This window comes from Sapajus apella, unplaced genomic scaffold, assembly GCF_009761245.1.
Source record: "Sapajus apella isolate SASKATOON/1434 unplaced genomic scaffold, GSC_monkey_1.0 scaffold12, whole genome shotgun sequence".
Taxonomy (NCBI): domain Eukaryota; kingdom Metazoa; phylum Chordata; class Mammalia; order Primates; family Cebidae; genus Sapajus; species Sapajus apella.
The window spans coordinates 14,306,613-14,319,898 of NW_022436952.1; positions in this window are offsets into that span (position 1 = coordinate 14,306,613).

The window sequence follows — 13,286 nt, forward strand, 5'->3', positions numbered from 1 at the left end:
GTACTTTATGTGCATTATCTCACTTAAACTTCAACAGTAATCCTATGTGGTATTACTCTTGCTATGTAATAGGGTCACAGAGATTTGGTGACTTACCCAAAGACTCTCAATTAGTTAGTGGCAAAACCAGGACTCAAAACCAGGATTCAAAATCCATGTTCTTTCCAACCTTGCATACGTTTTCCCATCAGTGTGTCTAGCACTTATAACTTTACAATAAATGTGGATGGAACCATACCTGGCTACCTCTGGGTTTCAAAGCCCTTTGAGGCAGCTACTGTGTTGGATTCTAATTTGCAACCAGAGTATCCAAAATAGCGCCTATACATAGTAGTCATTTAGTACACGTGTGGTGAATGAGGAACTGAGCGACTAGATATGAGAAGGGGTTCCAGTTTTTTCTTTTAAAATTAAATCCAAATAGAATGTGTTTGTTTGTTTCATGAACATCAGTTAATTCCAACTTTAACTTAAGGAGACCTTTTGATGACATACATAATGTGGGGTTATTAAAAGCAGGGGCTTTGAAGATAGGCCTAAGCTCTAGGCTCTACCCTATCCCAGCTGTGTGACTGATAATATTAATTTCATTGCAAGCTCTAAAACCCTGCACAAACACGAGTCACTGTTATTAGCAATATGTGTTTCTCCAAAGAGCACTCAAGCTGTTCCCCCAAGACAGAGAAGGAAAGTGGAGAGAGATAACCCTGAAGATCACTGGACTCTCGCTCGGAAAGGCACGTGAATACCAGGGAGGGATGCTTTTCCATAGTTACTACTGTCCCAGGAGGAGGAGGTTCAGCAAAGCTGGAATAATGAGGAATTGTGACCTATTTATACCCAGAGACTCTGGGGGTGAAATCATAGAAGAATAGAGCCAGAGGGACATGAGAGCAACGTGACCGCCATTTGTCCCCATCATTGCTTCATTACAGGTGAGGAAATCAAGACCCAGAGAGGTATACAGACTTGTCTAAAGCTGGTTGGCATTGGAGCTGGGACCAGATTCAAGTGACACCCCTGAAATGCCTGATAATCATCCTCCCAATGTTAAAGTCATATTTATTTTTTTTTTTTGAGACAGTCTCAGTCTGTCACCTAGGCTTGGAGTGCAGTGGTATAATCTCAGCTTACTGCAACCTCCACCTCCGGGGTTCAAGTGATTCATGTGCCTCAGCCACCCAAGTAGCTGGGATTACAGGTGTATACCACTACACTCAGCTAATTTTTCATGTTTTTAGTAGAAGTTTTCTTCATGTTGGCCAAGCTGGTCTGGAACTCCTGCCTCAGGTGATCCACCCACCTTGACCTCCCAAAGTGCTGGGATCACAAGCATCAGCCACTGTGCCTGGACTTAAAATCACTCTTTTAAAATGCTCTATATGATTCTCTTCTTTCTTCATTCCCAAATGAAGCATTTCTTTAAAGAATGTGCCGATTAGACCCCCACTGTACCACAAATGTCAGAGAGACATCTGTCATCTCCAAACCCCTGAAAGCTGTGAGAGGAGCCTAGAGGGCTCTGAAAGAACCAGTACTCTGCAGGTCCCCAGGACCAACAACTCCTCCCTGCGGGCCAGATGGTAGTTTGGCTCTCAAAGACAGGCTATTGTCTCTCCTACCCGTAAACATTTCCAGGGATTTAACCTTCCTGAGGCTGGGAAATCAGTCCAGTTTCTGAATCAGGTCAATATGATGAGTAAAAGAGCACATGGGTGTGTGTGTATATGTGTGTGTGTTCTGAGACAGCATCTTACTCTGTTGCCCAGGCTGGAGCGCAGTGGGGCGATCTCGGCTCACTGCAGCCTCCGTTCCCAGGGTTGAAGGGATATTCCTGCCTTAGCTTCCCAAGTAGCTGGGATTACAGGCGCATGCCACCACACCCAGCTAATTTTTGTATTTTTAGTAGAGACGGGGTTTCGCCATGTTGGCCAGGCTAGTCTCAAACTCCTGACCCGAGGTGATCCTCCCCACTTGGCCTCCCAAAGTGCTGGAATTATAGGTGTGAGCCACTGTACCTGGCCCCATGTTTTGAAATAAGAGACATCTGGATTGACAGCCCACTCAGAACCTAGCCATGATCTCATCAGTCCTTCTCCTCCCTGATGGTGGCAAAACCAAGGTACTGTGACTCTTTCATCCATCTGGTAAGCACTTACCCCATGGCAGGTATTGTATAATGTCAACAAATTAGAAAACCCCTCGTTTACAGCTGTTTGTCCATGGGCATAATCAATAATAGCAACTATCATTCATTGGGCATTTATAATATGTCAGGCACTGAGCTAAGCATGTCTCAACTCACTCCTTACAATGCTGGTGGTGGTGCTACTAATTACAGATGAGGAAAACTGAGACACACAGCAGAGGTCAAAGGTTACACAGTTAGTGAATGGTAGATTCAGGATTTACTCAGGCATTCTGACTACACCCTTAGCCTCCTTAACCTCCTCTTCTATGCAGTAGCTGTAACATTATTTACCTTACAGGGTTACCGTAAGGATAAAGGTAGGTAAGAAATGTGAGTGCCTGGCACAATGCCTGCCACATGTGGGCACTTAAGAAATCTATTCTCTGTCTCCTGTGGGGGCTGAGACCACAAATAAGAAACAAGAAGGGGAGAGACAGAGGCCAAGTTTCTGGGGCCTGTTCTGACTATGGAGTATCATATGGGGTGGGTCGCTAATATCACATCTGGAAATGCTAATCCACCTTGATAATGACAATCTGATTGTTAAAATGTCAGGCCTCCTTCTCAATGAACACCTTTCCTTTTTCTCTAGTTCTCATACACAAGTGTGCAAACGTGTAGGAGCACACATGTGTACACATCAATATACACACGCTATAACTTTCTGTTTTCTGCTGCTGTCTTTGCTTCCCTGCATTTGGTCTCCATTGCAACATATCCCAGCAGCAATGAAGAAGTGGCACAGTTGCTGTTTCCCCCACACCCCTATCTTGCTTACCAAGGCTGCCCATCTAACTTAAAAGTGTTGCTCAGAGGGCTGGCTAGCCTTGCCCAAAGGCAAAAGGACATTTTCCCAAAAGAAAGGGGCAAAGGGAAAGAGGATGGAGAATCTCGACTTAAACAAACAAACAAACACAACAAAACTCTTTCTAGGATGGAGACAGAGCAAAAGAATCAAAGCCCCTGAAGGTGCCACCTGAGTAGCTGGGCTTACAGTGTGGAACACCATGCCTGGCTAATTTTTGTATTTTTAGTAGTGACGGGGTTTCACCATGTTGGCCAGGCTGGTCTCGAACTCCTGGTCTCAAGTGATCCATCCACCTTGGCCTTTTCCATGCATGGGTGCCAATGAGGAGCTCTTACCCCTGTAGTATGCTATGATTAAGGGAAACCAGCTATTCCCAGTATTTTGGGCTGGTGGATTTGCATGGATAAAAAATCCGAGCCCAGTCCCTGTAAGTCTGGAGTTGTAGAATCCACTCCATGCACCAGCTATCAGGTGATGAATCTCCTAGCTCATATGATTCCTCCTCACATGAGACGGGTCAGTAATAGTTACTCTTTTTGTTTCATTTTGGCTTGGTTTGGTTTCATTTGGTCTTGGTGTTTTTTGGTTTGAAACAGAGTCTCGCTCTGTTACCTAGGCTGGAGTGCAGTGGTGTGATCTAGGCTCATTGTAACCCCCACCCCCGGGTTCACGTGATTTTCACGCCTCAGCCACCCAAGTAGCTGGGATTACAGGCCTGCACCACCACGCCTGGCTAATTTTTATATTTGTAGTAGAGACGGGGTTTCACCATGTTGGCCAGGCTGGTCTTGAACTTCTGGCCTCAAGTGATCTGTCTGCCTTGCCATCCCCAAAGTGCTGGGATTACAGGAGTGAGCCATCATGCCCAGCCAATAATAGCCATTCCTTATCCTGAGCATGTGGGTGCACAAAGCACATTATACATAGTGTCTCAATTGAGATCATCAACCAAAAGAGAGCCTTATTATCACTGCCATTTTTTTGAGATGAGGAAACTGAGTATCCAAGTGGTCCAAGATTATTCTTCCAAGAAAATACCAGTGTTCACAACCTCTTCATCTGATTTCAAGTCTGGCTTCTTGACCACTACACTACAGTCAATGCTGTCCCAAAGTCATCACTTACATATTAACACCATATTACAACAGGGTAATATTATGCCAGCAAAATTAATGCAGGAACTATATCAGTTAGAATTTAAGGGGACTTCATCGACGATAGACTGGATAGGGAAAATGTGGCACATATACACCATGGAATATTATGCAGCCATCAAAAATGATGAGTTTGGGTCCTTTGTAGGGACATGGATGAACCTGGAAACCACCATTCTCAGCAAACTGACAGAAGAGCAGAAGATCAAACACCGCATGTTCTCACTCATAGGCAGGTGTTGAACAATGAGAACACATGGACACAGGGAGGGGAGCACTACACACTGGGGTCAGTTGGGGGGAAATAGGAGAGGGACGGTGGGGGGTGGGAAGCTGGGGAGAGATAGCAAGGGGAGAAATGCCAGATGTAGGTGATGGGGAGGAAGGCAGCAAATCACACTGCCACGTGTGTTCCTATGCAACAATTTTGCATGTTCTTCACATGTACCCCAAAACCTAAAATGCAATAAAATAAATAAATGGAAAAAAAAAAAAAGAATTTGAGGGGACTTTAAAGGTTATGTAATATGATTCTCCTTCCTTCTCCATTTCACAGTGGAGGAAATCAAGACTTACATCATGTACACAAAACATAGTAACTTCTCAATATCTATCCATTGAAGTCCAAAGAGGGCAAGCAATATGCTCAAGACCACACAGCTAGTAAGATGGTGAGATTAAAACTCCAGCCTAAGTGCTGGAGCCACAGAGATACATCAGAAATGGTCCCTGAACTTGAGGTGGACAAGTATTGCTATGTGAGCTCTTGGTCCAACCCAGGAGCTTCAAAAATTTGAAGGATGAGTAAGAGTGAGCCGGGCAAAATGGGGAGGCAGAGGAGAACAAAAGAGGCATTCCTGAAAGGGAGACTGTCGTGACCATACACATGGAGATCTAAAATAGATTGGTGGGTACTGGGAACTCTGCACAACTCGAGGTCCCTGCAGCATATAGAAGGAGTGTGAGAAGGGCGAACAAATAAAAACTAGAGTAGAAATCAAGGGCCATGCAATGGAGGGCCTCGTAATCCACGTTCAGTAATTTAGACCTTATCTGCAAGGCCACTGGAAGTCTTTAAAGGGCTATACCTCATGGGAGAAGACTTCCATGTAAATCACTGGAGGGTTCGTGTGAAGCCATGAAAAAGTTCTGTATGTCACTGCAGAAGATAAATCAACAGCAGGGAAGAGACAAATTAGCAAAATTCTTCAATGCCTGGGTTCAAGATTGGGTGGTTCTTTATCATGGAAGGATTGGGATGGAGAGGTGGGAATTAATGCAAGAACTTGGGAGGTAAAATTAACAGAACTTGATTAGATACAGAAGGTAAAGAGAACGGACGAGTCAAGGATAGCTCCAATGTCCTTCCCATTGCATAATGTCCTTTCCTGGAGTGCTCCCAGTCTAATACAAAGGTACCTAAATCTGTATCACTATCCTGAGGCTGCTTGGAGACCACAGACTTGGGACAAAAAGAATAGCCTGGTACCAGCCAAATGGCTCTGCTACCAATAGGAAGAGTGCCTTCAGGACTGTTATTTAATTTGGGGACCTTGATTCCCTCATCCAAAGTAGAGGGTTGGCCTGGACCATCTCTCCAGTGTCTTCCAGCCCTATGTACTTTCCTAATGCAGTCATTAGGAAAATCAAATTCATTGATTCTTCCAGTGTGACTAGCCTTGTGCTAGGCTCTGGGAGTCCAAAGGTGAACAAGACCCAACCCCAGCTCTCATGGAGAGAAGAAGCGAAGATACAGACAAATAGGCAACGGCAACATGAACTACAGGATTAGAAGGTGTTCAGGAGCACTCTTCGCTCAGGTTGGTAGTAGAGTGCATCAGGAACTGAGAATGAAAGATCTAAATTGATATTGAAGGATAAATAGTTAGTCTGGCAAAGAGAGTGGAGAGATGTTCCAGCAGTAACAACGTTGTGCAAAGGTCAGAAAGTAAGAGAGTGCAGATCAACTCAGGGAATTGAAAATAAGAACCGTATGTGTTCTTATTTTACCGTGCTCTTACTTTACTGTGTGTTCTTATTTTGCTGTTTACTATGTAAACAGCAAAGCACTTCATTATGATTATCATCATCATGTTCATAAGGTAGAACCTGGTGAAATACACCAAAGACAGGGCACACTTCATTTTTCTGATTACCAAATTGCCCAAAACCATTGGATTCTGCACTTCCCTTCTCTGGATTGTGACGATGATACAGAGAAATCTTTTCACTCACTGATTCTTTTTTCCATTCTCCATGATTTTTCCTTAAGAGATTATCAGAGATGTGCACAGTATGGTTTAATAATCCTAATGTCTTTAGATTCTCAAGCAAACAACAAAAAATTGCTCTCTCCATTATACAGATGAAGACGGTTAAACACCAATAAATCCAAAGCGGGAGAGAAACTAGGATTTGAACCCCATCTTTCTGGCTCCACGTAACCTGAAGTCATATGGACTTTCTGATTGCACTTATCATAGAACCACACCCATCATCCTCAAGACTTTTGTGGTAGACACACTTTTCAAAGTCAGCGGTCTCTTTTCATGGATTACCTTGAAGGTGGATCTGCTTCTTAAATCTCCTTAGTTAAGTCACCTTCAAATCACTTTGGCTAGAAGATAGGATCAGTTTATGTCTAGGAAGGTTTCCCGTAGACAACAAATCTTATCCATAATGGGCAGATTTCCCAGGTTTAATCAAGGAAGGTGATATTTCCTGCCTCTGGGGTTCTGGCTTTTTTTAACCACTTTTGCATTAGTCAATGCTTGCTTAGAATTAGGAATTAAACTATTTGAAGGCCTAAACCACATGTTGGGATGAAAGGGAAATAGATCTGGACCCAGAAGATTAGAGTTAGAGCCTTCCTTGACTTTGCCCCTTACATCTGAGACCTGGGGGCAAATCACTCCACAGCAAGCATATCTGGGTCCACACATACCTTAGTTTAAATTGCAGTGTTGCCTATGATTAGTTCTGTGACTATACGCAAGTTGTAGTTTCTCTGAGCCTCAGTTCCTCATCCAGAAATAAATAGGGTCAATCCTTTTACCTCTCATGATGTGATACTGCTCAACTGACATTTACTAAATAAATTCTATCAGTCAACATGAATTGAATAGTTGCTTAACTGATATTGATTAAGTAAATGGAAGCATTTAAAAGAGTACCCTTCCCCCTTTCTCTTCCTCTCTGGCTTACTTTCCTCATCTGTAAACAGGGATAAAAATCTCTCTCCTGTATTCCTCATCATGTGTCTGCACTAATTCCATACAGTCATGTTTACAAAAGTTCTTGTGATGTTTAAGAGTTTATGATCATCTGGTGGGGCCTGAGGGCTCATGCCTGTAATCCCAGCACTTTGGGAGGCGCAGGCAGGAAGATCACTTGACTCCAGGAGTTCAAGGTTGCAGTGAGCTATGATTGAACCACAGCACTCCAGCCTGGAAGACAGAGTAAGACCCTGTCTCTAAACAAAAATGTCTATGGCGGTCTAAGATAGAACTTACACTATCTAAGGAACAATATATGTTATTTCTCATTCTTACAAGTTTCCTAAAGGGTAGGTATTATCATTATTTCCAGTTCCCAGATAAGGAAAGCAGAGCTCAGGTGGTTAGGTATCTTTCCCAGGTTCAAGATAGTCTGTGCTAGAGCAGAGATTAGAAGCCAGATTGCTCTAACTCCAAATCCAATATTCTTCTCACTATAGCCTCTGATCTCATTGAGTCTAGAGACTATAATCCTAGTCTCTTGAGCCAGGCTACCTGCAGTCCTATTTGGAATACACTGCTGATTGGTGATAAGTTACTAGGAGAGAGTTAAATATCATCTCTATGCCTCAGTTTTCTCATTTATGAAAGGAAATAACTAATAATGTCCAGTTCATGGGTATAAGACTCTTCACCTCACTTTCAGTTTCTTCAACTGAAAAAAAAAATGAGAAAATAGCAATGATTCTACTGTGCTAGACTAGAGACAAGTGGTAGACCCTACTTAATCTTGATTCTAAGTCTATAATCTAGGATTCTCTTTACTTAAGATTCACATCTCGCCTCCTCTGGGAAGGCTTCCAAGATTATCCACTGAGGGTCTGTTTAGTGTCCAACATGTACATAGGGGCAACAGTTAACACTCGTTTGTATATTGCTGAATTGCCGAATCAATTTCTTTAATTTTTTTTTTTTTTTTTTAAGATGGAGACTAGCTTTGTTGCCCAGGCTGGAGCACAGTGGTGCAATCTCAGCTCCACGTCCACCTCCCGGGTTCAAGCAATTCTTCTGCCTCAGCCTCCTGAGTAGCTGGGACTACAGGCACACACCACCATGCCGGGATAATTTTTTTGTATTTTTACTAGAGACAGGGTTTCACCATGTTGGCCAGGCTGGTCTTGAACTCCTGACCTCAGGTGATCCTCCCATCTCAGCCTCCCAAAGTGCTGGGATTACAGGTGTGAGCCACCGCACCCAGCCTTTAAATGTCTTTTATGCTTTGACTGCTACTAAGACTTCTTTGAAGAATCTAATAATAATCATTTATTGAGTACTGACCATATGCCTGAAACTTAACCCTATGAAGCAAGGTTTATTATTCCTGTTTATAGAACAAAAGATTGAGAGTCACAGATGTTAATTTGCCCAGGGGCACACAGCCCTTTGCACACAAAAAAATGCTAATAAATAATTTGCAGAATGAATGAATGAATGAATGAGGTATGTCCTTAAAACCACTGATGATCTGGAAAACACAGCTTTTGTCTTTTAAGATCTTACCCCAAAGAATCTAGTAGAGAACTGATTGCATAATGACATCAGACACAGACTTGGACAGAGTTACAGCCAAGATGTCAAATGAGTTTTCTGAGGCCTCCATCCAGTGGGCACACATCATGAGCAGCATAAGGGAGACACCTCAGGCCAGATTTGAATCTTGCCATTTCCAAATGTAGAGGCCGAGTGCTAACAGTTCTGTAAGTTCCAGATCTGCCAAGTAGCAGCTTGAATTTTCATCTCTTTAAGGACATTTGATACCTTGATGATCTGAGGAGCCAGAGCTGAAGTTTCATTTCTTTCTTTTTTTTTTTTTTTTTTTGGTTTTAATATTTTTTTTTTTCTGCTGTGTGTGTTTTTATTTTTTATTTATTTATTTTCTGTTTTTATTATTATACTTTAAGTTCTGGGGTACATGTGCAGCTTGTGCAGGATTGTTACCTAGGTATATACATGCCATGGTGGTTTGCTGCATCCATCCCCCTGTTATCTATATTAGGTATTTCTCCTCCCCAATCCCCCCACCCGCTGCCATCCCTCCCCTAGTCCCCTGCCCCCCAATGCTGGAAACCATTATTCTCAGCAAACTGACACAAGAACAGAAAACCAAACACCACACGTTCTCGCTCATAAGTGGGTGCTGAACAATGAGAACACATGGACACACGAGGGCAATATCATAGACGAGGTCAAGTTGAAATCTCATCACTGGTTTTTATTTCTTATGCAAATTGGATTCTCAAAGATCCATTCCCCTTAACACCTATGATTCTCGGTTTTCCATAAGCCACATTTCAGAAAATAAAAGAAAGTCCTCAGAGTTCAATGACTCTCCTCACACTCTGTACAAATCTTTAGCCTTCTCTGCCAGTTGGCACAGTATCAAACAAGCCAGGGGAAAGAATGAAGGGGTGGGGCACAGAAGCTTGGGGCACTGGGGAAAGTCAAGGTTCTTATTTCATCTCAGTGTTCCAGTTTTTGAATGGAGGTCTACCTGGTAAGGTTGCAGCCATTGCCTGATTTTCTGGAAGAGGAAACTGCAGCTTGAAGAGACCTGTCAAGATGATTAAGATACAGCCCCTACTCCGAAAGAGCCCCCAGTTCGATAGAGGTGACAGACACAGAAGCCACAATCTGTGACCCAGTAAGAGTGGGAACAAAGTACTCAAGGTGTGTGGAGAATAGCACAGTTATCTTAAGAAGGAAGGCCTCCCTTTGGGAAGCATTTGCAAGTGCAGTGAAGTCATGCCTGACAATGACATTTGACTTTGCCTCAAATCAGTTGTTTCATGATAATATGATTCTGTGTGTCCTGATTTCTTCAACAAATAAGGAAAAAAAGACCCAGTGCTTGAAGACTTTGTGGTGTGATTTTAGACTAATGATTTCTCGTGTTTTTTGTTTTTTGTTTTTTTGAGACAGAGTCTTGCTCTGTTGCCTAGACTGGTATACAATGGCACAATCTCAGCTCACGGCAACCTTCACCTCCCAGGTTCAAGTGATTCTCCTGCCTCAGCCTCCTGAGCAGCTAGCTGGGATTAAAGGCACCCACCACCACACCCAGCTATTTTTTGTATTTTTAGTAAAGACTGGGTTTCACCATGTTGGCCAGGATGGTCTCGAACTCCTGACCTCAGGCGATCTGCTTCCCAAAGTGCTGGGATTACTGGTGTGAGCCACCTCACCCAGCCAATTTCATATGTTTAAGCCTCAGTCTCTTTATCAGCAGAATAGAAATAATATCATAATCCTTATTAAGATTATTCAAATTATTATTATTTCTCTAGCTACCCCCATAGTGTTACTGTGGAACTCTAATGGTATAACATACATCTAAAAGCACTGAATCAGCAGCAATGTCCTATTAAATGTCCTATTTGTGAAGGATTATATTGTTCTTGCTACTGTCGAAGACTTATCCATTTATTTCTGAGTGACTAGACATTCTGTATTGATTCTTCAGTAAATTAAATATTTTCCCAAATACTCATCAGCCCCAAGAAGGCCTCCTTTTCCCTCACATGCTTTGGAGAAACAGAATTTCTCAACCTTGACACTTGACATTTTGGGCCAGACAATTATTTGTTGGAGGGCAGGGAGCAGGCGCTGTCCTATATCTTGCAGGATGTTTAGCAGAATTCCTGGCCTCTAACTCCTAGATGTCAGTACCCACCCCTTGGTTGTAACAGCTACAGTGTTTCTGGACATTGCTACATGTCCGTGGGGGTGGAATGCAAAATTGCAAAATTACCTTGTTGAGAATCACATTAGGATCACAACCCACCCATAGGAGGTATGCTGGGCTGGGGTTTCTGCACACATTTCACAGATGAAAAAAAAAAAAAACCTGAAACCTAGAACAGGAAGGAATCCATCCAAGTTCACAAATGGGCTTGAGAAACAAGAGTCCCAACTTGGCTTTCCAGAACACCTATGTATAGAACTGCAGTGCTCTCTGCTAAGGACCCGAAGGGAGGCAGTAGGTCAGAGGGTCCAAAGACTGGATCTACTCTTTCCCAGGCCTGCCTGGACCCCTCCCAGCCCCCTCTCCACCACTGAGTGGCAGCTCCCAGGAGTGCCTGCTCCCCTTCCTCTCCCTCCCTCTGCCCTACCCTTACCCCTTCCCTGTACTTTGGGAGGGGGCTGCCCACTGAATGCTGGAATGGGCATGGAACCATCATGCAGGAAGGATGACAAACAACAGTGAGGATAAAGCCCAGACTTAGCCTTGCCCCAACTTTCAAACTTCAGGGGGATGTGCTGTCACCAAGAAGCAAACATTTGGGGAAAAAAATCCTCAAACGAGATTCCTGTGTTGCCATGTAAGGAAAGGTCTTGGCGACCTGGGAGAGTTGGGGTGGGGGTGAACACAGAGAAGAGTATTCCGGCTCACTCCTAGTCTCCACCCCCAGATCTCCCCACACCCCTTTGCATCTTTCTTGGAAAGGCCCCTCAGAATGCACCAAAATAACCCCTCCCTCCTCCTTCACCTCCCTGTCCCGTTCGCCTCGGCTGTCCCCCCTGCAGAAGGCCGGCATGCAGCCTGGTGCACGGGTTAGGGGTGTGTAACATTTTGTCTGAATAGGCCCCTATGTTCCCATAATTTATAGTGGTAAGTAATCTTATTTGCAAAGCAAGCCCTTACAGTTATAAAAAACAAGTTAATTGACTTGCATAAAAATCAAACATGTAAAAGTTTTCCATCTTAACACAAACAGCACACTGAGCCCATTTGTACAATAGCTATGATGCAGTGCGGCCCGCGTCTGGACTACCTAGGACCCGGCCTCTTTCATAACCCAAAATGGAATCTTAAACCCTGACAAGGCCACATACCAATGGGAGTTACTGAATTTAGAGTCAGTCACTCAACTAATTATACGACGTTTTATTTTTTTTCTTGTGTCAATAAACAAACTTGGGTCTGACTTCTGACACTGAGACCTAGAAGCCAATTAAGAGGCGTTCCCAATATATTACAGGGTCTACAAACAAGGATGGCTTTTCTTGGAAAATTGAACATCATGTTTCTTTTAATGAGTGTGAAAATATATGAGTTTCTTAATCACTGGCAACTTCGATGGAGTCCGAGACAGGGAAATCACTGACTCCTGACTCAGGAATGAACAGGGGCGAGATTCTTGATGGGGTTTTTGCGATGGGATTCTCTGGTGAGTGACTGCTAGGAAGACAGCGTTCAGGCGAGGCATGACAGAGCTGGTGGCCAGAGGCTGCTTCAGAACCCCAAGAAAGGCAGGGAAGAAGATTTGTGGTGGCAGGGTCTTCTGCAGAAAGCAATGAGACCCCACCCTAGTGACATGGAGAGAAAATGGTAGCCCTGCAGAGGCATCTGTTGCAAACAGCTTCTCACAGTGCCACCCAATTATCCCCAAACCAAGAGCCCATTTCACAGGTCAGGGAAAGGGGAGGAAAGTTAATATTTAGCATGTTACAATTATGTGCTGGGTGCCTTTATTTTCTGTATCCTACATAACCCTCAGGTTATCTGCCAAAAAGATGTCATTGTTCCTGTTATACACATGAGAAAATGGAAGCCCAGAGAAGTGGAACAACTTGGCCAAGGCCACTCAGCAAGTTCATGGCAGAGCCAGCGTCAGGGCTCATTCTACTCAGTCCTGTTCCTTGCACGTTACTCTGGGTGGAGCAGGCAGGAACTCAGGATCAGGTGTGATCTGATGTGTCCGCTCTTTCTGAAAAATGGCTTTGCCTACCTATCAATATCTATTGAATCCCTACTATGTGCCAGGCACCACGTGAGGAACTATAGATCCCAGAATATGCAACACTGTTTCATGGGAGACGGACTAGAAATTGAACAATAATAAGAATTGGATATGTGT